Source organism: Aedes albopictus, chromosome 1 (genome assembly GCF_035046485.1).
Source record: "Aedes albopictus strain Foshan chromosome 1, AalbF5, whole genome shotgun sequence".
Taxonomy (NCBI): Eukaryota; Metazoa; Arthropoda; class Insecta; order Diptera; family Culicidae; genus Aedes; species Aedes albopictus.
The window spans coordinates 312,183,383-312,206,434 of NC_085136.1; the positions used below are offsets into that span (position 1 = coordinate 312,183,383).

General features: G+C 42.9%; 1 long non-coding RNA gene across 1 annotated transcript in view; it reads left to right on the forward strand.

The window, feature by feature from the left end:
• Positions 1-5,592: 5,592 nt before the first annotated feature.
• The window catches only part of LOC134285746 (uncharacterized), a 160,529-nt gene continuing 143,069 nt past the window's right edge, over positions 5,593-23,052 (forward strand). The window contains exon 1 of the long non-coding RNA XR_009996589.1: positions 5,593-6,454. This is a non-coding gene — a long non-coding RNA (uncharacterized LOC134285746). The remainder of the gene's footprint in view (positions 6,455-23,052) is intronic.

Sequence of the window (23,052 nt, forward strand, 5' to 3'; positions counted from 1 at the left end):
AACACGATAACTGTATTGTATTGTGTTTGGTAATGTGTAATTGCGGGCTGAGCGTCTGTTTTCAGGACAAGCGACTCACAAAAGCGCCTGTTCCCCATGCAAGGGATGGTTGGTGGACGTCCGAAATCCCCACCAGGGGGGAAGGAGATGGGTGACACAAGTTTTGCCCAGCCAAAATATCCTAAGAAGCCAAAAGACACGAGCAAACGACTGAAACCCGCAAAAGTCCAGAATCCCCGGAAGGGTTCGTCGACAATCCTTGAAAGGGATTCATCAAGAATCCTCGGAGAGATTCGTCGAGAACCCTCGGAGGGATTCGTCGAGAATCATCCTGTCGAGAATCTTCGGAAATATTCGTCTGGAATCTTTGGAAAAATTCGTCAAGAAGCTTCGGAGAGATTCGTCGAGAATCTTCGGAGAGATTCGTCGAGAATCTTCGGAGAGATTCGTCGAGAATCTTCGGAGAGATTCGTCGAGAATCTTCGGAGAGATTCGTCGAGAATCTTCGGAGAGATTCGTCGAGAATCTTCGAATCCCTCCGGAGATTCTGGACGAATCCCTCCGGAGATTCTGGACGAATCCCTCCGGAGATTCTGGACGAATCCCTCCGGAGATTCTGGACGAATCCCTCCGGAGATTCTGGACGAATCCCTCCGGAGATTCTGGACGAATCCCTCCGGAGATTCTGGACGAATCCCTCCGGAGATTCTGGACGAATCCCTCCGGAGATTCTGGACGAATCCCTCCGGAGATTCTGGACGAATCCCTCCGGAGATTCTGGACGAATCCCTCCGGAGATTCTGGACGAATCCCTCCGGAGATTCTGGACGAATCCCTCCGGAGATTCTGGACGAATCCCTCCGGAGATTCTGGACGAATCCCTCCGGAGATTCTGGACGAATCCCTCCGGAGATTCTGGACGAATCCCTCCGGAGATTCTGGACGAATCCCTCCGGAGATTCTGGACGAATCCCTCCGGAGATTCTGGACGAATCCCTCCGGAGATTCTGGACGAATCCCTCCGGAGATTCTGGACGAATCCCTCCGGAGATTCTGGACGAATCCCTCCGGAGATTCTGGACGAATCCCTCCGGAGATTCTGGACGAATCCCTCCGGAGATTCTGGACGAATCCCTCCGGAGATTCTGGACGAATCCCTCCGGAGATTCTGGACGAATCCCTCCGGAGATTCTGGACGAATCCCTCCGGAGATTCTGGACGAATCCCTCCGGAGATTCTGGACGAATCCCTCCGGAGATTCTGGACGAATCCCTCCGGAGATTCTGGACGAATCCCTCCGGAGATTCTGGACGAATCCCTCCGGAGATTCTGGACGAATCCCTCCGGAGATTCTGGACGAATCCCTCCGGAGATTCTGGACGAATCCCTCCGGAGATTCTGGACGCATCCCTCCGGAGATTCTGGACGCATCCCTCCGAAGATTCTGGACGAATCCCTCCGGAGATTCTGGACGAATCCCTCCGGAGATTCTGGATGAATCCCTCCGGAGATTCTGGACGAATCCCTCCGGAGATTCTGGACGAATCCCTCCGGAGATTCTGGACGAATCCCTCCGGAGATTCTGGACGAATCCCTCCGGAGATTCTGGACGAATCCCTCCGGAGATTCTGGACGAATCCCTCCGGAGATTCTGGACGAATCCCTCCGGAGATTCTGGACGAATCCCTCCGGAGATTCTGGACGAATCCCTCCGGAGATTCTGGACGAATCCCTCCGGAGATTCTGGACGAATCCCTCCGGAGATTCTGGACGAATCCCTCCGGAGATTCTGGACGAATCCCTCCGGAGATTCTGGACGAATCCCTCCGGAGATTCTGGACGAATCCCTCCGGAGATTCTGGACGAATCCCTCCGGAGATTCTGGACGAATCCCTCCGGAGATTCTGGACGAATCCCTCCGGAGATTCTGGACGAATCCCTCCGGAGATTCTGGACGAATCCCTCCGGAGATTCTGGATGAATCCCTCCGGGGATTCTGGATGAATCCCTCCGGGGATTCTGGATGAATCCCTCCGGGGATTCTGGATGAATCCCTCCGGGGATTCTGGATGAATCCCTCCGGGGATTCTGGATGAATCCCTCCGGGGATTCTGGATGAATCCCTCCGGGGATTCTGGATGAATCCCTCCGGGGATTCTGGATGAATCCCTCCGGGGATTCTGGATGAATCCCTCCGGGGATTCTGGATGAATCCCTCCGGGGATTCTGGATGAATCCCTCCGGGGATTCTGGATGAATCCCTCCGGGGATTCTGGATGAATCCCTCCGGGGATTCCGGATGAATCCCTCCGGGGATTCCGGATGAATCCCTCCGGGGATTCTGATGAATCCTCCGGGATCTGATGAATCCCTCCGGGGATTCTGGATGAATCCCTCCGGGGATTCTGGATGATCCCTCCGGGGATTCTGGATGAATCCCTCCGGGGATTCTGGATGAATCCCTCCGGGATTCTGGATGAATCCCTCCGGGGATTCTGGATGAATCCCTCCGGGGATTCTGGATGAATCCCTCCGGGGATTCTGGATGAATCCCTCGGGGATTCTGGATGAATCCCTCCGGGATTCTGGATGAATCCCTCCGGGGATTCTGGATGAATCCCTCCGGGGATTCTGGATGAATCCCTCCGGGGATTCTGGATGAATCCCTCCGGGGATTCTGGATGAATCCCTCCGGGGATTCTGGATGAATCCCTCCGGGGATTCTGGATGAATCCCTCCGGGGATTCTGGATGAATCCCTCCGGGGATTCTGGATGAATCCCTCCGGGGATTCTGGATGAATCCCTCCGGGGATTCTGGATGAATCCCTCCGGGGATTCTGGATGAATCCCTCCGGGGATTCTGGATGAATCCCTCCGGGGATTCTGGATGAATCCCTCCGGGGATTCTGGATGAATCCCTCCGGGGATTCTGGATGAATCCCTCCGGGGATTCTGGATGAATCCCTCCGGGGATTCTGGATGAATCCCTCCGGGGATTCTGGATGAATCCCTCCGGGGATTCTGGATGAATCCCTCCGGGGATTCTGGATGAATCCCTCCGGGGATTCTGGATGAATCCCTCCGGGATTCTGGATGAATCCCTCCGGGGATTCTGGATGAATCCCTCCGGGATTCTGGATGAATCCCTCCGGGGATTCTGGATGAATCCCTCCGGGGATTCTGGATGAATCCCTCCGGGGATTCTGGATGAATCCCTCCGGGGATTCTGGATGAATCCCTCCGGGGATTCTGGATGAATCCCTCCGGGGATTCTGGATGAATCCCTCCGGGGATTCTGGATGAATCCCTCAGGGGATTCTGGATGAATCCCTCAGGGGATTCTGGATGAATCCCTCCAGGGGGATTCTGGATGAATCCCTCCAGGGGATTCTGGATGAATCCCTCCAGGGGGATTCTGGATGAATCCTCCGGGGATTCTGGTGAATCCCTCGGGGATTCTGGATGAATCCCTCCAGGGGATTCTGGATGAATCCCTCCAGGGGATTCTGGATGAATCTCTCCAGGGGGATTCTGGATGAATCCCTCCAGGGGGATTCTGGATGAATCCCTCCAGGGGGATTCTGGATGAATCCCTCCAGGGGGATTCTGGATGAATCCCTCCAGGGGGATTCTGGATGAATCCCTCCAGGGGGATTCTGGATGAATCCCTCCAGGGGGGATTCTGGATGAATCCCTCCAGGGGGATCTGGATGAATCCCTCCAGGGGGATTCTGGATGAATCCCTCCAGGGGGATTCTGGGATGAATCCCTCCAGGGGGATTCTGGATGAATCCTCCAGGGGGATTCTGGATGAATCCCTCCAGGGGGATTCTGGATGAATCCCTCCAGGGGATTCTGGAGAATCCTCAGGGGATTGATGATCCCTCCAGGGGGATTCTGGATGGAATCCCTCCAGGGGGATTCTGGATGAATCCCTCCAGGGGGATTCTGGATGAATCCCTCCAGGGGGATTCTGGATGAATCCCTCAGGGGGATTCTGGATGAATCCCTCCAGGGGGATTCTGGATGAATCCCTCCAGGGGGATTCTGGATGAATCCCTCCAGGGGGATTCTGGATGAATCCCTCCAGGGGGATTCTGGATGAATCCCTCCAGGGGGATTCTGGATGAATCCCTCCAGGGGGATTCTGATGAATCCCTCCAGGGGGATTCTGGATGAATCCCTCCAGGGGGATTCTGGATGAATCCCTCCAGGGGATTCTGGATGAATCCCTCCAGGGGGATTCTGGATGAATCCCTCCAGGGGGATTCTGGATGAATCCCTCCAGGGGGATTCTGATGAATCCCTCCAGGGGGATTCTGGATGAATCCCTCCAGGGGGATTCTGGATGAATCCCTCCAGGGGGATTCTGGATGAATCCCTCCAGGGGGATTCTGGATGAATCCCTCCAGGGGGATTCTGGATGAATCCCTCAGGGGTCTGGATGAATCCCTCAGGGGGATCTGGATGAATCCCTCCAGGGGATTCTGGATGAATCCCTCCAGGGGGATTCTGGATGAATCCCTCAGGGGGATTCTGGATGAATCCCTCCTGGGTGGATTCCAGATCTGATGAATCCCTCCAGGGGATTCTGGATGAATCCTCCAGGGGGATTCTGGTGAATCCAGGATTCGTCAGGGGGATTCTGGATGAATCCCTCCAGGGGGATTCTGGATGAATCCCTCAGGGAGCGATCTTGGATGACTCCCCTCCAGGGCGATTCTGATCACAGGTGGGGATCTTCAAAATCCTCAGGGGGATTGTTCCAGAATTCCAGATGGAAATTGACTGGAGTTTATTGAGTTATTTGTTGTCGAAAGGATTCGTCAAGGATTATTAGATAGATTTATCTAGAAGTTCTGATGAGATTCATCGAAAACCCGATCTAGAGATATTGGAAAAGTAGTCAAAACAAGAATCCTGTTTTTTTGATGGACTCGCACCCTACAATTGGAAAAGTAGTCAAAACAGAATCTGTTTTTTGATGGACTCGCACCCTACCTCAATTACGTAATTTGGGTATAAAATTCTAAAGCACGGTTCACAGTTGTAAAAAAAATCGTCATGCCATTATAAGTACTACATATTGCGGCATAACACTTCCCTCTGAAAGCATCATTATGTGCGCCGAAAACGCATGCATCAACATTTTCCACCATAAGCTAGCGAGCCAGCACCAACAGCATCTACCGTATTTCACTTGGCTGGCATGGCATCTCGCGCCGTTCTACACCATACCTACAAACCATTCGTCCAAATTGGGTCATGAAAATTAATGCTACATGCTGCTCTGCCATCCCCTCTCGCGCCAGCCACTTCCTACCGAGCATGCTTCCCACAGCATCCGAGTTCAGTCAGAGTTATGACTGTTTACGAGTGTGCGTTCATTGCGCCCGTCGTCGTCTCCGTCGGATGCTGCCTGAGCGATCGAGAGAGTGCACGAGAAAGCGAGAGCCAACTCACTCAAGTGCATTCCGCCATACTGCTGTTCGCGGTGAACGTCGGTGGAAATTCACTCTCGCGTTTTCTCCCGCTTCCTTTTGGTTCGGGAAAATCGGACTTTTCTCACGCTCCCGCGTCATCGGCGGCGCTTGGCGCGGACTCTCCGGACTCGCGGCCGTGGTCAGTCTCTCGGTTCCGATCAGAAGTGCCAGCAGAAGCCACACGGTTCGACGTCGTCGCCGATTGCGCTCTCTTCTTGGTGTGGAAGAAAAACCATCACAACACACACAGTCTGTGCGCTTGATTTTTGAATAGTGGAAAATTGTGGGATTTCCTTTTTGGAGGAAAAACTGTGACGGGGGAGTGAGTGTGAGAATTAGCACCTGGAATCCTGGAGGAGGAAAAAGCATTGCGGGCGATCACCACGGTCGAAGTCAGCGGAGTGTTATCTGCGACTCGGAAACTGGTGTCTATTGGTTAAAGGGTTGTGATCGTCATGAACGTGATTCAGGAGTGAAAAAACGGGATCGTCCTGAAGTGTGATTAATGGGGGAAGGCCGAAAAAGGTTGTAGTGACCCATCGTCGGAAGTGCGGTGTGGCGCCGCGCCGAAGAAGATGCCCGGAAGCTGTGAAGCCATCGAGTGAAATTGCTCAACAAAAGCGAAAAAGTATTACGGTTAGTGAAAACGAAATTGCTCAAATGCGAAAACCCAATCCTCCGCCGTTGCCAATTCGAGAAACGAGGAAGAGTGGATTGCGATTGTGAACGAGTGCAAGAAAAAAAAAATACTGCCCAGCTCTTCAGCGGGAGTGGTGAAAGGCTCTTGAAGAGTGAAAAGAGTAGCTGCCTGAAGAAAAAACGAAGAATGAATGTTTCATAAAGAAGGATTTCCTCTGCTGCCAGCCGACACGACGGAAGCCCGGGATTACCGTCTTGTGAATCTCCAAGGAAACGACATCGGCTCTGTTGCGCGGCCTGCTTGGATCACCTGCAAACACCGACGGCAGATGTAAGTAACGGATCATCATCGCGTATCCCGTCGCCGTTGAATACATGGGGAACCTGTTTGCTCGACAGCGATGTTCCACAGCGAAACAGGAACTGTAACGAGGAAAAATCGATTTCTTCCTGTCGCACTGTTGTCATCGTCCGACATTGTCGTAGTCTTCGTCGTCGTCGCTGTCGGAGAAGGTGAGGGAAGCACAGATGGGTTACAGCTTCCCACCGTTTTATGGGTGGGAGAAATTTATAGGTCACGAACAGCTCACGGCAACTGGGACGCTATGCTGCTGTGGAGGTGGGCTTGTGTTTTTCTTAGTGGACGAAGCATGGAATGCATAACAAAGTACGGCCACCTGTGTGCTCGAAGGCTAAAATCGAGTTTTAAAACGGCGACAGGGAGACATTGACGTCAGCGGACTAAACAATTGATTCGTTAAAACGACTCGGAGTCGGAGTTGGCAGATTGACAGAAAGTTGACTGAATTGACAGAAAGACAGTGTTGACAGAGTTGACTGATTTGGCACTGAATTGTCACAACGATTCACTTCACTGTTTTCACTCTAAACACCTTCTCGTTTTGACAGCTGTGTTTACACAGAACCTACCTTGTTATTTGCCAAATTGACGCAACCCCGAAAAAAAAAACCAGGCGTGGTCACTTTGTAAACAAACCGACTGACACGCGCCGCTAACGCTTGGAAACGTGTGTGCGGGTGGGTAGCACCCGCACCAGTCTACGTTTGACAGGTTAATGCTGTTACCGTGACTACAACCAGTGCGGCTGCTGGCGCTGCCGTCTTCGACCCGTCGGTGTTCGGTCGACGCCACATTGGTTCCAATGCAGCTAGCTGCGCTGCCTTCGTCAAATTCGCGTCAGGTAGCTCCTGTGATTGTGATGAAAAATCTAGACCAACATGTGAAAAGGGCGGATATCCAAAATGTTAAAATCGAGAAAAACGCTTGTAAAGTTTCACAATCTAAAACTAATTCCTATTTAACACTTTGTGCGTGTGCACTCAATCTTTTTCGTTGTTTTAGAAGAAAACACTATCCTCTTGGTGATTTTGTGCCAAAAAATACAAACAAGCGTTTTTCCTTGAAGAAATTGAATGAAATGAAAATAACGCCCAAATAAAAACTCATTGGTCATTACGCCCGACATGCTACGCCGCTTGGTCGCCAGCACTGGAATTACGCCTGGTCAATATTACCTAGAACCGATCGCTTTTGTTGTTACGCCCGAAGAAATTTTGTATCGAAATTAGTGGAATGCAATAGATTTTGAACCTAATCCACTGCAATAAATTGATTTTGAAGCTTTCTTAACTTAAAGTAACTAATTGAAGTTTATCTGACATTGGACAATGGAGGAGGAAGGATATTTTCTCTTGACGTTGCCTACGATGAGTGGTAAAAAAACAATGAGTAAAATGCAATGGAAATCAGATTTCGATTGAAATCTATATTCTAGCTCTTATCTATGAACAACTACTCTTTACAGTTTATCTAGTATCGTACAGCAAAGGGGGAGTTGTCCCTGCCATTGTCCATAATGCGCGTTAAAAAAAATATATAGCTACAGTACCGATGGGGAAGCGCAGGCAGCATATTATGTTCCCAACAAGCCCGTGTACAACGGATGGGTTTTGGGGTTAAACTGCACCCATTGCCAATACTCTATACACAAGGCCTCCTTCACCCTTTGCTAAAATTGGGTAAAATCCCTCCCTTGTCGCCTTTTCTGTGCACGGGCCTGGTTCCCAATATCACCTTTTGCTGAATCTACCTTCTGTGACCTATGCCGGTCAATAGTTTTGAGACCATTCGCTAACATTTTTATCACTGAAGCTTTACCTTCTGCATATCATCCAAATCCTTTGGAGAAAATATATCCTGAATAGACATTGAAGCCATATTATCGTCACTTATTGCAGTCAGTCAGCGACTTTATTGAATTTTACGATGAAAAACGCACGATTTGATCTTGGGCGTAAGAACCATCCGTGCGCAACAAGAGCAATAAGTGCGCGGCGGATTTCCACTCAGACATTTTGATGGGCGCCGAAGCACGACGTAATGACGAAGGCTTTTCAATAACGGTGTAAGTAGTTTGGGGCGACTTTAATCAAACGTGGGAGTAAAAGTTTTGTGTAAATTTGATAAATATGAATGGGGAGATGCTGTTCTCGACTGTTTATTCAACAGTGTTAACAATTTTGTGCATTTTTGTGCTTTTTTTCAAAGGCGCAAGATCATTGGCGGAACAACCAAACAAAGTGATCAAAATCAGATGTGGAAATCCGTCTTTATTTAAATTATTGTTTTCCAGAAGTGGAAACTCATTTTTTGAGCTAACGTCAGGAAAAATCATAAGTTTATGAGTTGTTTCATCAAATTATGCTGAAAAGTGATTTGTTTACATTTTGGCTCTTCCGCCCTTTTCAAATGTTTGTCTAGAAATACGCTGCTGCTGCCGCAGTGGCCTGACCAATATTGCATTCATCCAGGACCAGAGTCGGGGCGTTTGATGTCTATTATAGGTAACCTTCCACAGCGTCAGTTCCGCGTAGTTCACGTGATGTTGTAATTCACACGATGCGATGGAAGTTGGGGCGCCGCTGCTAGCAGCTGCGATGACAACAAATACAGCGGGTGGTCTTCATATTTTTCCAACCTCGGCCATTGTTGTTGACTAATGAGAACTCCGTTGTCGTCGTCGTCGTCGTCGACATCGTCGGTTTGGTGCTTCGGACAACAATAGGATCCGGAAAACGAGCGGGGTTTGGATAGAGAAGCTCCAGCGACGACGGGCTATTGTAGGAGGAATACCCGATTAAAAAGGGATTCAAGGGATGTTTCTATCCAACATCTTGATCTTGCTATTGGGAGGAACCGTACGACATGGCAAGTCCTGCACTGGTGGTGGCTTTACATCACATCACACATCACAATTTGACAGATCAAATGTATTGCTAATTTAGAGAAAATTTTCCACATTACGGAAGATTGAAAAGCTACCGCAGCTGTCAGACTGATGATTTTCACCAATGTATCATCAAGCAGTCCAAGGATACCTTGGATCGAGCCTTGGATACGACGCCGATGATCATTGTTTGTTGTTTCTTTTCAGAACATTTTACTTTGCAAGCATGCTTTGATGTGACCAAACTTTTCAATGATTCGATCATTTTCATGGCTGCGGTAGGACTTTGACAGCTGCGGTAGAACTCGGCGGCTACCGCAGAGTGGAAAATTTTCTAAAAATCCGCAATAATCAAATGTGAATTTTTCTGATACTCACACCGCATCGTAACAAGGGCACCACCGTAGGCTTAAGCATTAGCTCAACGACTTGACTTGGTTGCTTCAAATTGTACTGTTACTCGTTTTTTTTTGTCAACAAATAGCTGCCAACGCTAGTTCGAGCAACTTCATTCCGCATTTTTACATTTGTTATTTTCAAACTTTTTGTGTTTATTATTAACATAATTTTGCTACATATTTCGATGAAACCAACAAGGAACACCATCTTTGGTTTCTTTTTATTTCGTTCGTGGGCAAAAAGTGTCAAAAACTAGTGCTTCTTCGACCTGGTAGAACTAGGTTGGACTATTTTGTCCGAGCGACTTCGAGTTGCTTGAAAACGGCACAACGAACACAAACCCGAGCGACTTGAAGAAGATTGTATACAAGAGAAATTGACAGCTGAACTGACGAGTTGACGAGATGACTAGCTAGGGGCCTGTCCATACACTACCTAGACAAAAGTCTAGGGAGGATTGAGGGGATCTAAGATGCGTCTAGTGAGTTAGTTTACGCTTTTTTTATTATTCCACCGTTACCAGTGGGTTTATTAGTAAAAGTTATAGAAGCTCCATGGCTTTGTAATATACTTCTTTCTGTCATGCGTATTTCCAATATGGCAGATCGAGGTGTTAGACATATTTGACTACATTTCTTCTAAATTTCTTGGGTTGGAGTGAGTCAATGAACGCCAAAAACTAGCTCCCAAGTTCAAGCAGCTCATTGAACACAACTATCGATCATTAAAGCAAACTTTGTTGATCCTCACCGTATCTCAAAATAAAGGCACCACCGTACATGTACTTTAAAACGGTGACAGCTGTGGAGTTATGTCAGTCGAACGTACAGTTTCAGGAGGGCACCCGCTGTTCATTTCATTGTGGACGCCATAGATATTCCAATAATCGTAAGGGTCTTCTGCCTAACCCAGGTAACAATTTAATGCTGTACAAACGTTTTCCGACTATTTTAGAGTAGCCTTCTGAGTACAAGAGGTATAATCATTCATTCAGCTCCTAAATATCTAATTTTAGTGATTTTATTCATCCTTTGCCTGATTTGCGGTTCATTGAAATGTCGATTGAGAGCTTAATATGCGCTTAATCAGCATTCAATCAAATTTATTTATTGTGTAAACATAAAAAAATGATTGCATTATATTTACCATTTGTGGCTTTTTATTTCCAGAAGAGATGTTTGTGAATGTGCGAATTAATCTATGAGAAAACTGGGAATTGACATATATATCCTCGAACACGAAAGCATTACTTGTTGTGTCTGTACAATCAAGAACATGAGATGAACTAAGCCTGTATTGAGGCTGGAGAAGCGATGTGAACTCTACAAAAAACTTGTTTGGGTCACCTGTCGAAAAATATTTGATTGAAGGTTGAACAAGAGATGATTAATTCTCGATGCTGGTGTATGTTTTAAAGCTGGTTACGCAGATGAATTATGTTCAACCTTATATTCAGCCATCCCAAAAAAATACCGAAATATGTCAGAATATCTCAGAAATATCTCAGAAACTAGTAGAGACATTCTTACCGTTTCTCACAAATACATTCGATAACATCTGTCACTTCGCGAAACCCACGTCCTATTGTTTTAGGCGGGAACACATTTTCTTTTGTTTTGCATCGCGTGTGTCACTGCGGCTGTATGCCTTGCGGGTGAACGACCGCCGTCAGTCTCTAATAAAATATAAGCGTGACAATAATTGCATAATTTGTCAAGTAGTTGCGATTAAAAAAAGCAAAAATAAAGCAACAACGGATGGGTGCTTTGCAATGGTGATCGATCAAGTGCAAGGTGTCAAGTTCCGGAGCGGTAAAATTCCGGAAGGGTTTTTCCACAGTTACCGAATCCCAACCGTTAACTGCTGTGCGGGAAAACTCTTTCCGTCCGACAATCATTGTTCGATAAAACAACACTGGACGAAAAATCGCCAATAATCGAGACCCTGAGGAAGGTCCTAAATGAGACCGAAACGTCGGACAAGATTAAATAGCTGTATTTAAATTTTGTCAAGACTGGAAGAGCCATTTTCAAGCTAAAATCCTTCACTTCACTTCACTTCACTTTACGATCTTCGACAAAGTTTTCTTTAACACATACGAGCTTGATGGTCTAATGGCTACCGCTTCTTATTCATATGCAGAAGGTCCTTGGTTCTATTCCTGGCTCGTCTCTTTCCTCCTACTTTGTAACTTTCTATTTACTTTCTCTCTTTATCTCTCTCCTACATATACATCTAATGTATATCCGTATGTTCGTAGCGAACGCTAGAACCAGAAACGGATTTGAGAAAAGGCGTTTCTCTTCCTTCCAAGTATCATCACAACATAGTATCAATCTATCATATAACGCCTACAAGTTATGCAACCAAGCGAACTGTGCCGCTTCCCAGTAATCTTCAGACAATCTATCACTTTACGCCTGGCATCCATGGACCAATGCTTGAACCTAGTGCCAAAAATAAAACATTTCCTACCAACACACCGACATCCGCATGACCTTGTGCAGGTGCAGAGGATTCAACGGCCTGTTGGCAACAAGCGATTACAATCATCACTTCCCTCCCCTCCCCCAATAACCTGCATCCTGACGCAGCAGACGCCATTGTCGCCTAAAAATACAAGAGCACCGACGCTTACACACTGAATATGCCTGTTATTCCCAAGCAGCTATCTCATTGGTTCCTTGTGTGAGTGTAGCTGATCTAGCGATACTGGAGTAGCAACTGCTGGCGGTCAATTAAGCTCAAGCTCAAGCTCAAGTTACTGACTTAGTAGTAGTACATGGAAAAATGACAAATTTTAGTAAACTCAAAAATTTAGTATCAAAAAGTTACCTGCAAAACATGTAGATAATTATTTTTCCCAAGTTGTTTGGATCTATATCAAGCTGTAAAAAATATAAAATGGCGGGTAGGGGGATTAGGGGCATAATGGACACCCGGGGCGAAATGGACACCCCTGTTTTTGCCGAAACCGTTGACTTTTATGTGAAATTTTTAATGCATAAGTGTAAAGGAACAAGTCAGTGTTCTATTTTTCAAAAGTTCCATTTATATTCCTTTAAAATATCCAAAATATCATTGAAATTGAAATATGTTTTTCATATGGTGGATTTCTTATAATTTTGAAGCAGCAGTGAATAAGGTATTACGAGTGTTTGAGTGTGTCCACCATACAAACAAGTGAATTGTTAGCTTATCTACATGTATACGCAGATTTAGCAATGGATGAAGTGTTATACTTTTGATCAGATCTTACTCAAAATAGCAATTTCAATGTTGTAGTCGATTCGGGGCGAAATGAACACTGGCAATTACGAATGGATGTACGCGCGTTGCATACTGTTAGGCGTTTTAGAGTGTTTGGAAAAAATCAATCCAATTTTTTTAGCCTAAAATTTATTTAATTAACTTGGATGTGAGGTAAACTCGTCTAAGATGGAGTATTATATCTGTGGTATGGATCTCCGTAGGAAAATTACCTAACCGGTCGATATTATCAATGATACAGCACTCTTAGAAAAAATCATGTAAATTTAAGTTCACTTGGATGCACATAAAAGGAGCGGCCCGTTTGACACAAATTTACGTCTTCTATCACAAATAAAATCGAGCCAGCAATCGCTAGAGTCGAAGTGAGAAATAAAACATATGTAAGTAAAATAATGAACTGGATTCGAACTCTGATCCGCTGATTGAGAGGCACGCACTATACCTCTCGGCTGTATCACCGAGTTGTGAGACAAACGATAAATGTAAAACTGCTTCTACCTATCTGGTCAGATCGGTTTGTTGACATCTTGTGCAACCAACTCGAACTTACATGAAGGATGTAAAATTGAGTCAAATTTGCCATTCAGTCATGAAATGTTTACGTACGTTGATGATTTACGTCACGTGTAAATCCCTAATTTGTTAAGAGTGAGTATAAACTATGCGGGGGTGTCCATTATGCCCTGTACCTTTCCTGCCAGCCCCAAAAAAACACACGGTTTAAATAAAAAGAAAACCGCGTTAACTACTGTTCCTTTGAATTCCACTAAGAATTTGCATCCTTTAACAGATACGTATTTCGACCTCAACTGTAAGGTCGTCTTCAGTGTCTTGCACTTGACTCGACTACAATTTACACGGTTTACAATTCATTATTTCTTCACAATACCTGCTGTAAATGATTGAAATACATAAGTTGAAAGCCAAATGATAATATGTTAAGTTTTTGTCTGTTATATTACGGATTTTTAGAAAAATTTCCACTCTGCGGTAGCCGCCGAGTTCTACCGCAGCTGTCAAAGTCCTACCGCAGGCTTTAAAATCATCCTGTCATTGAAACTGAAGGCCGAATCAAAGCATGCTTGCAAGGTGAATTGCACTGAAAATTAACAACAAACAATGATCATCGGCGTCGTATCCAAGGGTATCCAAGGCATCGCTAGGGCTCGCTAGGGTAGATCGATGATACCTCAGTGAAAATCAGTAGTCTGACAGCTGCGGTAGCTTTTCGTTCTACCGTAAAACGGAAAGTTTTCTCTAAATTAGCAATACAGGCCTAACATAGTCATTTGGTTAGGGTGTCCATTATGCCCCTAATCCCCCTATTGTTAATTTTTGTACGGTGAAAAATATTTGTATGATATTTATTACGAAAAATGACCATATTTCAAAAAATCTCGCCGGGGCGACCTGTAAACGTTATTTCTGAAAGTTGCCGTCATACAAAAGTTTGTTTCTAACACCCTTAGCTTTCATTTGCAGGGTGAGCCCCCAAGCTTTTTGACCATGTGCAATTTTGGGACATCCTAACCCACACACATTATTTCGCAGGTACTTACAAATTCAGTATAACTTATTTGTTGCAGAGAATCGTTGGTTAAAATGCCAGAATAGCGTTACGTAGTTATGGATTAAAATCCTATCAGGATCAAATAATAGCATCTTTCGAAAGAGTTAAGGGGGCATCCATTTAATACGTCACGCAAAATTTGGGAACTTTAGACCCCCTCCCCTTCGTACGGGTTTGTCGTATACCTAATATGTACATTGCTTGTCACACATTCCAAAACTCCCCCTCCCCCCTATGAGCGTGACGTGCTTTATGAATGCCCCCTAAGAAGCTTCCAAAATTTTCCGACTCCATCTATAACTTTCTGTCTTTGAAAGGTTGAACAATTTGAACGTTACTCAGTAATGTTACCAATACGCAGTCCTCATTGAACCTTTTTTCATATCTTATGTTTTGATCTCGCTTTAAGTATAACACCGGCGTATCTACAATAATCGATTTTTCTTCATCGATTTCCTTTCTTTGGATTATTCAGGGAAATACTATCAGTTTTCTGATGATCTCCGTGTAAGATGAATACCACCTGCATCTACAATTATAAAAATAATTGAATTTGATTTGCCGCCCAAGTTACCAAAGAGAAAAATCGACGAAGAGTATTCGATTATTGTAAATATGCCAATATGTGTAACCCGTGGTTACAATTTTGTGTACTTTTGTCGTTACGTGCCTTTCACCCACCTACACCACTGTGTTTTGGATCATTTTAATTTGTTTGTTTTTATATTTACTTTTTATTTGATATTTATTTAGTTAGAATGTAGGGAAATTGTATCGCATTTATTGTATCGGTGAGTCATTTGACCCCCAATCTCCCCCTCATTGCACACATCGGCAAAAGCAGCAGCAGCAGAACAATCGAGTGCGGTGTGTGGTGGCTGTTTTGTTTTGGATCGAAAGAGAGAAAGTGTCGAACCACGAATCGCGACGGACGCAACATTCTACAACTCCGCGGAATACGTGCCAAAGTTATTAATTATTGCCGTTTTCGCGTTGTCCGTGTAGCCTGGATGGTTGTTTCCAGTCTCGTTGGGAGTGAACATAAGTGAAGATTTGTGCCGGCCCGTGGTTCGGACACAAGAAGTGTAGTGCTTGTGACAGTGCTGTGCTAGGGTGAGGACCACCGCCATTGCGTTGCGGTTCGCAAAGCGTCCAAAATCCCACCGTTCTCGCTACACGGGCTCAGTCAATAGAGCTTTGTCTCGCCCGTGTAGCTAATAGCCAAGGAGAACGAAGGCAAGACAGTACAAAGGGGCGTACTGCCTGCGGTAGTAAACTGAGGTTTCTACCGGGACTTGCTACGGCGAGTAGCCTGTCCGGTGATTTTTCACCACCGTCGCTAGGGGGGATCCGACAAAGGAGCACGCTCTTCCCCCTAGCTAATAGTCAAGGACGGTTGCTTAGGTAACCCCCAAAGTTCCCAATAAGGGCCTGTCCATAAACTACGTAGACTCTTAGGGGGGGACGGGGGGGGGGGGGGGTTTGGCCAAAGTCTACGCTCCATACAAATTTCGAAAATTTTGCCCTAAGAAGAAGTGTAGAGTAAGAAAGAAGAAGAAGAAGAGAAGGAAGCTCCCCATAATCCGTGCGGGAGCAGAGAACGACCACCGCGCCGATCACCACAACTGCAGCAAGGGCCCCAACGAGCAACAGCAACGATAAGTGCAAAGAGGAGAACGGGGTAAAACGCACTTCAGGTTAGATTAGAATATAAGTATTTAAAATTGCACAATTATTTATGTTGTCATTAAATTCCATCCGAAATCCAGAATTTAGTGGAGGTACCCTTCTTAAAGCCGCCCTGCCGGGTAACAGCGGGTAAGGGCTGAAAGTCTCTCCTTACATATGATACTAAGCGTGAGAGATGTTCTCTTCTGTTCACTATTCGTAATTGACAATACTAGCTTCGAAATTTTGCTTATGGGCCATCCACAAGCCACGTAGTCATATTATGGAGGGGTTGTGAGAGATGGTTGAATTAGGGGTAAAGTTCATGGTACATACATATATACTAATTATAAATATTTCGTATGAACCAACGACCACGCAGGGAGGATGAGGGGTTACGACCACGTGATTTAGTGAAAGCCCCAACAATATCTATGAATGACGCTTTTGTTATATTACCTTGAATTCGAACCCACCTTGCTATTAAATATTTGCCATCCCTATTTGAATAACCCCCAGCCCTATGTGAACAGAAATCGAGAATAAAAGCAATCATTGTAGAACTACGAACCCACACGGTTTGGTTTGCAATCAGCTTTGCAGTCTGCAGCCCCTTTTAGAGCATTGGAGTTCTCATCTTGATCATGAAAGGTTCTACCGGTACATACAATGCTGTTTCAGTTGAAGCTCAGAAGCTTTCACTACAATCTTCTCAACTTCTCCTTTCATCTCCATTAGTGTATAGTATTCATGCTAACACAGATCGCAGATCACGGACTTGCAAAGATAAGTTTATTCAACCCAGTGCAGGTTAAACTACCTTCTACAATAACATAAACCATCTAATCTTTACCAGGCAAAGTCATAGTAAGCCTTTTTCTTTTATAACTATAACCAGACCTGGATCTAGGATTCTGGGTGTCCAGGGTTGGAGCGGATGTATGGGAGCTACAAAAGCGATGAGAAGAAAACTTCCTCTTTCTTTTCAAACGGTACTTGAGCAACGTCAAAAATAAAGTTACTGTGTGGTGACCAAAAATGTTATTGTGGGGCTCCTTAAATGTTGGGACTCGGGATCATGAACTCCTTCGGACTCCCCCTAGATCCTGCCCTAACTATAACTCATCAAGTGTACATATAATTGGTTGGAGAGAACTCATCTAGTTTCATCTCGTCAGCTTATTGGGTTTTTAAATTTTGAAAAATGTTTTGATTTTTTGGTGTTGTACGAAAGAGCACCTTTTTCTTAGCCGTTATGTTTTTTCAGATTTTTAGAACTTAATTTTGGTACCTTAAATCAATTTCGAAGAGATTTTTTAAATCACCTTTTGACAGCATTAACTCTACATTTACCATAGGTGCTTATTGGGCGACACAGTTCGGTAACTTTTTACAAAATGCTTTCTTTTTGCGCCTAAAAACTAACCTTCAAACTAGCCGCAAACACGATCACTTTTTATGTACTCTCTGCGCTGCACAGTGGCTGATTTCGTCATTTTAGCGCGCTTAATTAATAACTTTTAAACTATGACGTTTAGCGTCATGGTGTCTTCGAGAAAGTTTTTCGCTATAATAAGAAGCTTCTTTTGAACTATTGTAAGAAATGACCAATCCCCCTAAAAGTGAGATAGAAAAGTTATTTTTTGCATTTTTCAAGATACAAGATTGGTATCTTCACAAAAATTGTAGATAATGTTATTTGGAGCAACTTTGTCAAAGACGCCAAGTTTGTAACTCCGTTACTTTTCAAGATACGTTACGTTTTTTATCATCAGCCCCTTGAAAAGGGTTTTTGCGCAATAACTTTCGAAGGATTGATCCTACATTTTTCTGATGTTCTACAAAGTTATAGATAATGGTAAAACACATAACTTTGCCGAACACGACATCCTGCTAATTTCAAAAATAAAATAGTTATTACGGTTTTTGTAGTTTTTTGGGGCATATTTCAAGCATATATAAACTAGCTATAGGCAATTATATGCAAATTTCCTTTTACGCATGTAAATATACAAGTAATTGCCTCTCTTAGAAAGCCAAAACCATCAAACTGTAAGAGACTGTAAGATGGTTTTTGTACAGAAACTTTCAACCATCTATGCTACTTTTATATGGGATTTATCCGTATCTTCACCATATTTTTTTGAGAGTTCATTCCAGCTTGCATTTGTATTGTTATTGTAAGTGTGTGAATATATAGAAAGGATTGTGGTGCATTCTGCAACATTCATGAAGTACGTTACATGAAAACTTACTATCTACTTCTATTTTCTGACTAACTGGCAGTGCTGCACGTAGTCCACGAAAAGAACGCATAAAGTGTTACTTTTTTTGTCAGATCACGATTAAACAGCACCTTACTGTAAAGTACAATAAGATTTATAATTAGCTATAACTATTGTAGACATGTACTAGAGGGAGCCTTCACAAAATATGTCACGCGCAAGTTTAGAATTTGAGAAAAAAAAATGGGACTTCATTCGCTCTTTTCGTGGACTACATGCAGCACTGTGAGTTAGTAAGAAAATATAAATAGATGATAAGTTTTCGTGTAACGTACTTCATGAATGCTCCAGAATGCATCACAATCCATTCTATATATTCACACACACGTACAATAACAATAAAAATGCAAGCTGCCATGAACTGTCAAATAAATATGTTGAAGATATGAATAAATCCCATATAAAAGTAACATAGATGGTTGAAAGTTTCTGTACAAAAACCATCTTACAGTTTCTTACAGTTTGATGCTTTTGGCTTTCTCAGAGAGGCAATTACTTGTATATTCACATGCTTGAAAGGAAATTTGCATATAATTGCCTATAGCTAGGTTATATATGCTTGAAATATGGCCCAAAAAACTATAAAAACCGTAATAACTATTTTATTTTTGAAATTAGCAGGATGTCGTGTTCGGCGAAGTTATGTGTTTTACCATTATCTATAACTTTGTAGAACATCAGAAAAATGTAGAATCAATCCTGCGAAAGTTATTGCGCAAAAACCCTTTTCAAGGGGCTGATGATAAAAAACGTAACGTATCTTAAAAAGTAACGGAGTTACAAACTTGGCGTCTTTGACAAAGTTGCTCCAAATAACATTATCTACAACTTTTGTGAAGACACCAACCTTGTATCTTAAAAAATGCAAAAACTAAATTTTCTATCTCACTTTTAGGGGGATTGATCATTTTTTACAATAGTTCAAAAGAAGCTCCTTATTATAGCGAAAAACTTTCTCGAAGACACCATGACGCTAAACGTCATAGTTAAAAAGTTATTAATTAAGCGCGCTAAAATGACGAAATCAGCCACTGTGCGCTGCGCTGAACAACAAATTATTGGCAAGGAATCTTACGAATCTTGCTGTACATACGCTCACTTTTTCGTTTTGCTTCAAGCATTTTTGCAATTATTTTGCAGCATTCAAGATGGATCTCCGTATCTTCAGAATGAAGTTTTTCGAATAAAAATTTAACTCTTGATAACTGTTTACTCGGGCTATCAGTAGGGGTACCGCGAGCTGCAGTACAAAGTCCAAACCAGCAGCCAACCCGAGCAGGAATAAATAACTGCCACATAACTGGAGCATACCAAAGTCAGGTATCATACCAAGACAAGGTATTGGTCGGTTATCCAAGTATTGGAAATAATTTATTTTGGTATTTTGTAGGTGTTGGTACAATACCTCAGCGAGTTATTGGTTTGGTGTTGAGGACTGCTTGAGGTATTATTCAATTATGGAAAAATCGGTATTTGTATAGAAAAATCGCCGATTATTATTTAGGTATTGCCATACCTGATCTCATTATTCACGCGTTATGCACAGAATACACACCAGTTATTATTTTAGTTATTTTACCTCTTATGCAGGGCTGATTAAGGGGAAGCTTCATGGAAAACCTGGTAGAACCCGACTTTGGCGCACGTTTCGATTTTTTAAAAATTAATGGAAAGTGATATGAAAAATCTAAAAAAATCAGTTTTTAGCTAAGATCCTAAGGTTTATGTTCGTAAAAAAATATTTGATTTTACTCAAAATTTGAAGAAGTTGGACTCTCGAGAACACCAAAACTTTTGGTAGGAAAACCGCTCCCATGCCGCAAATTTTTGTGTTTGCACAACGATTTCTCCCGTAAAAATATGTTTTATCATATAACTATGTACGGTCATTTTGCTCAGAAACTAATAACGAGTCGAATGGTATATAAATATCAGGGGGTTTCATACAAAAATCTACATTGAGAGGCATTTGTATGAAAACATTTCCAAAATTATTGCGCGCCACCGCGATCGAACAGCAGCTAACGGTTTCTTGGCTGGCCTGCGGTGGGCACCCGTGCGGATGATGCAACGAAACAAAGCAGCAGATTTGCTTCACTGACGTTGATCCGGTAAAATAGTTGGACACAAATTGATTTCAGAAAAAATATGTAATTGATTGCATGTTGGTTAATGCACGTGCAGTACACGGATGATTTACTAATAGAAATAATGCATCTAGACAAATAAACAATGGTTACTCAAATATAGTGTTTCAGGTATGGTAATCGTATTTACATATATTGCAGTACAATATTGAAAAAAAAAATCATTTTTATTATTGAGTAGCTTGAGAAAGGAATGCGCGATATTTCTGATGAAAAAAAAAAACGCGATATCTCGCGTAATTCGTGATTAGGGCCTAAAAGCCATTGGTAACCAAGTGTGTAGCACGATGCTACCGAGTAGATGAATGAATAAACAAAAATTTAAACGCCAGCTTGATCAAGAGGAGACTGTCCTCTATCTGCCAATAGGTTGAATTTTGATGTTTACCTGCAATTCTACACAGAAACAACGAGCTACACACATGGTTACCGATGGTTTTTAGGGCGAGATCATAAGTTACACAAGTTATGATGATAAGTTCAGCTGAGGATCATTTTGGGGAATATAAATAGGATTGAAGAAATCTCGCAGCGGTAAACGTGCGGTTAACCAATATTTAGAAGGACCATGCTGAAATTACTGGACTCGATTTCCGAACGGTCCAGGATCTTTTTTGTGATTATTTGTGATTTTTTGTGATTTCTAATGAATATTTGAGTACACTGAGCTTGCTCGAGGATTTTTTAGAGTATTCCTCGATTTTTTGTGATTATTTAGGAATACTAATGAATATTTGAGCCTGCTGAGCTTATTCGAGGATTCTTGAAGAATGTTAGGAGTTTTCCTCGATTTTACGACAGCTAAGAAATTCAGATGAATATTTGAGTTCACTGAGTTTGCACGATGATTCTTGAAGAGTTTTAGAGTGTTCCTCGATTTTTTGTTATTATTTAGGAATTCTAATGAATATTTGAGTACACTGAGCTTGCTCGAGAATTCTTGAAGAATTTGAGAATATTCCTCGACATTTTGTGATTATTTAGGAATACTAATGAAAATTTGAGGTTGCTGAGCTTATTCGAGGATTCTTGAAGAATGTCAGGAGTTTTCCTCGATTTTACGATATTTGAAAAAATCAGATGGATATTTGAGTTCACTGAGCTTGCTCGTGGATTCTTGAAGAGTTTTAGAATATTCCTCGATTTTTTGTGATTATTTAGGAATTCTAATGAATATTTGAGTTCACTGAGCTTGCTCGAGGATTCTTGAAGAGTTTTAGAGTATTCCTCGATATTTTGTGATTATTTAGGAATTCTAATGAATATTTGAGTTTGCTGAGCTTGCTCGAGGATTCTTGAAGAGTTTTAGAGTATTCCTCGATTTTACGATATTTGAAAAAAACAGATGAATATTTGAGTTCACTGAGCTTGCTCGAGGATTCTTGAAGAGTTTTAGAATATTCCTCGATATTTTGTGATTATTTAGGAATTCTAATGAATATTTGAGTTCACTGAGCTTGCTCGAGGATTCTTGAAGAGTTTTAGAGTATTCCTCGATATTTTGTGATTATTTAGGAATTCTAATGAATATTTGAGGTTGCTGAGCTTATTCGAGGATTCTTGAAGAATGTCAGGAGTTTTCCTCGATTTTACGATATTTGAAAAAATCAGATGGATATTTGAGTTCACTGAGTTTGCTCGAGGATTCTTGAAGAGTTTTAGAGTATTCCTCGATTTTACGATATTTGAAAAAATCAGATGAATATTTGAGTTCACTGAGCTTGCTCGAGGATTTTTGAAGAGTTTTAGAATATTCCTCGATTTTTTGTGATTATTTAGGAATACTAATGAAAATTTGAGGTTGCTGAGCTTATTCGAGGATTCTTGAAGAATGTCAGGAGTTTTCCTCGATTTTACGATATTTGAAAAAATCAGATGGATATTTGAGTTCACTGAGTTTGCTCGAGGATTCTTGAAGAGTTTTAGAGTGTTCCTCGATTTTTTGTTATTATTTAGGAATTCTAATGAATATTTGAGTACACTGAGCTTGCTCGAGAATTCTTGAAGAATTTGAGAATATTCCTCGACTTTTTGTGATTATTTAGGAATACTAATGAAAATTTGAGGTTGCTGAGCTTATTCGAGGATTCTTGAAGAATGTCAGGAGTTTTCCTCGATTTTACGATATTTGAAAAAATCAGATGGATATTTGAGTTCACTGAGCTTGCTCGAGGATTCTTGAAGAGTTTTAGAATATTCCTCGATTTTTTGTGATTATTTAGGAATTCTAATGAATATTTGAGTTCACTGAGCTTGCTCGAGGATTCTTGAAGAGTTTTAGAATATTCCTCGATTTTTTGTGATTATTTAGGAATTCTAATGAATATTTGAGTTCACTG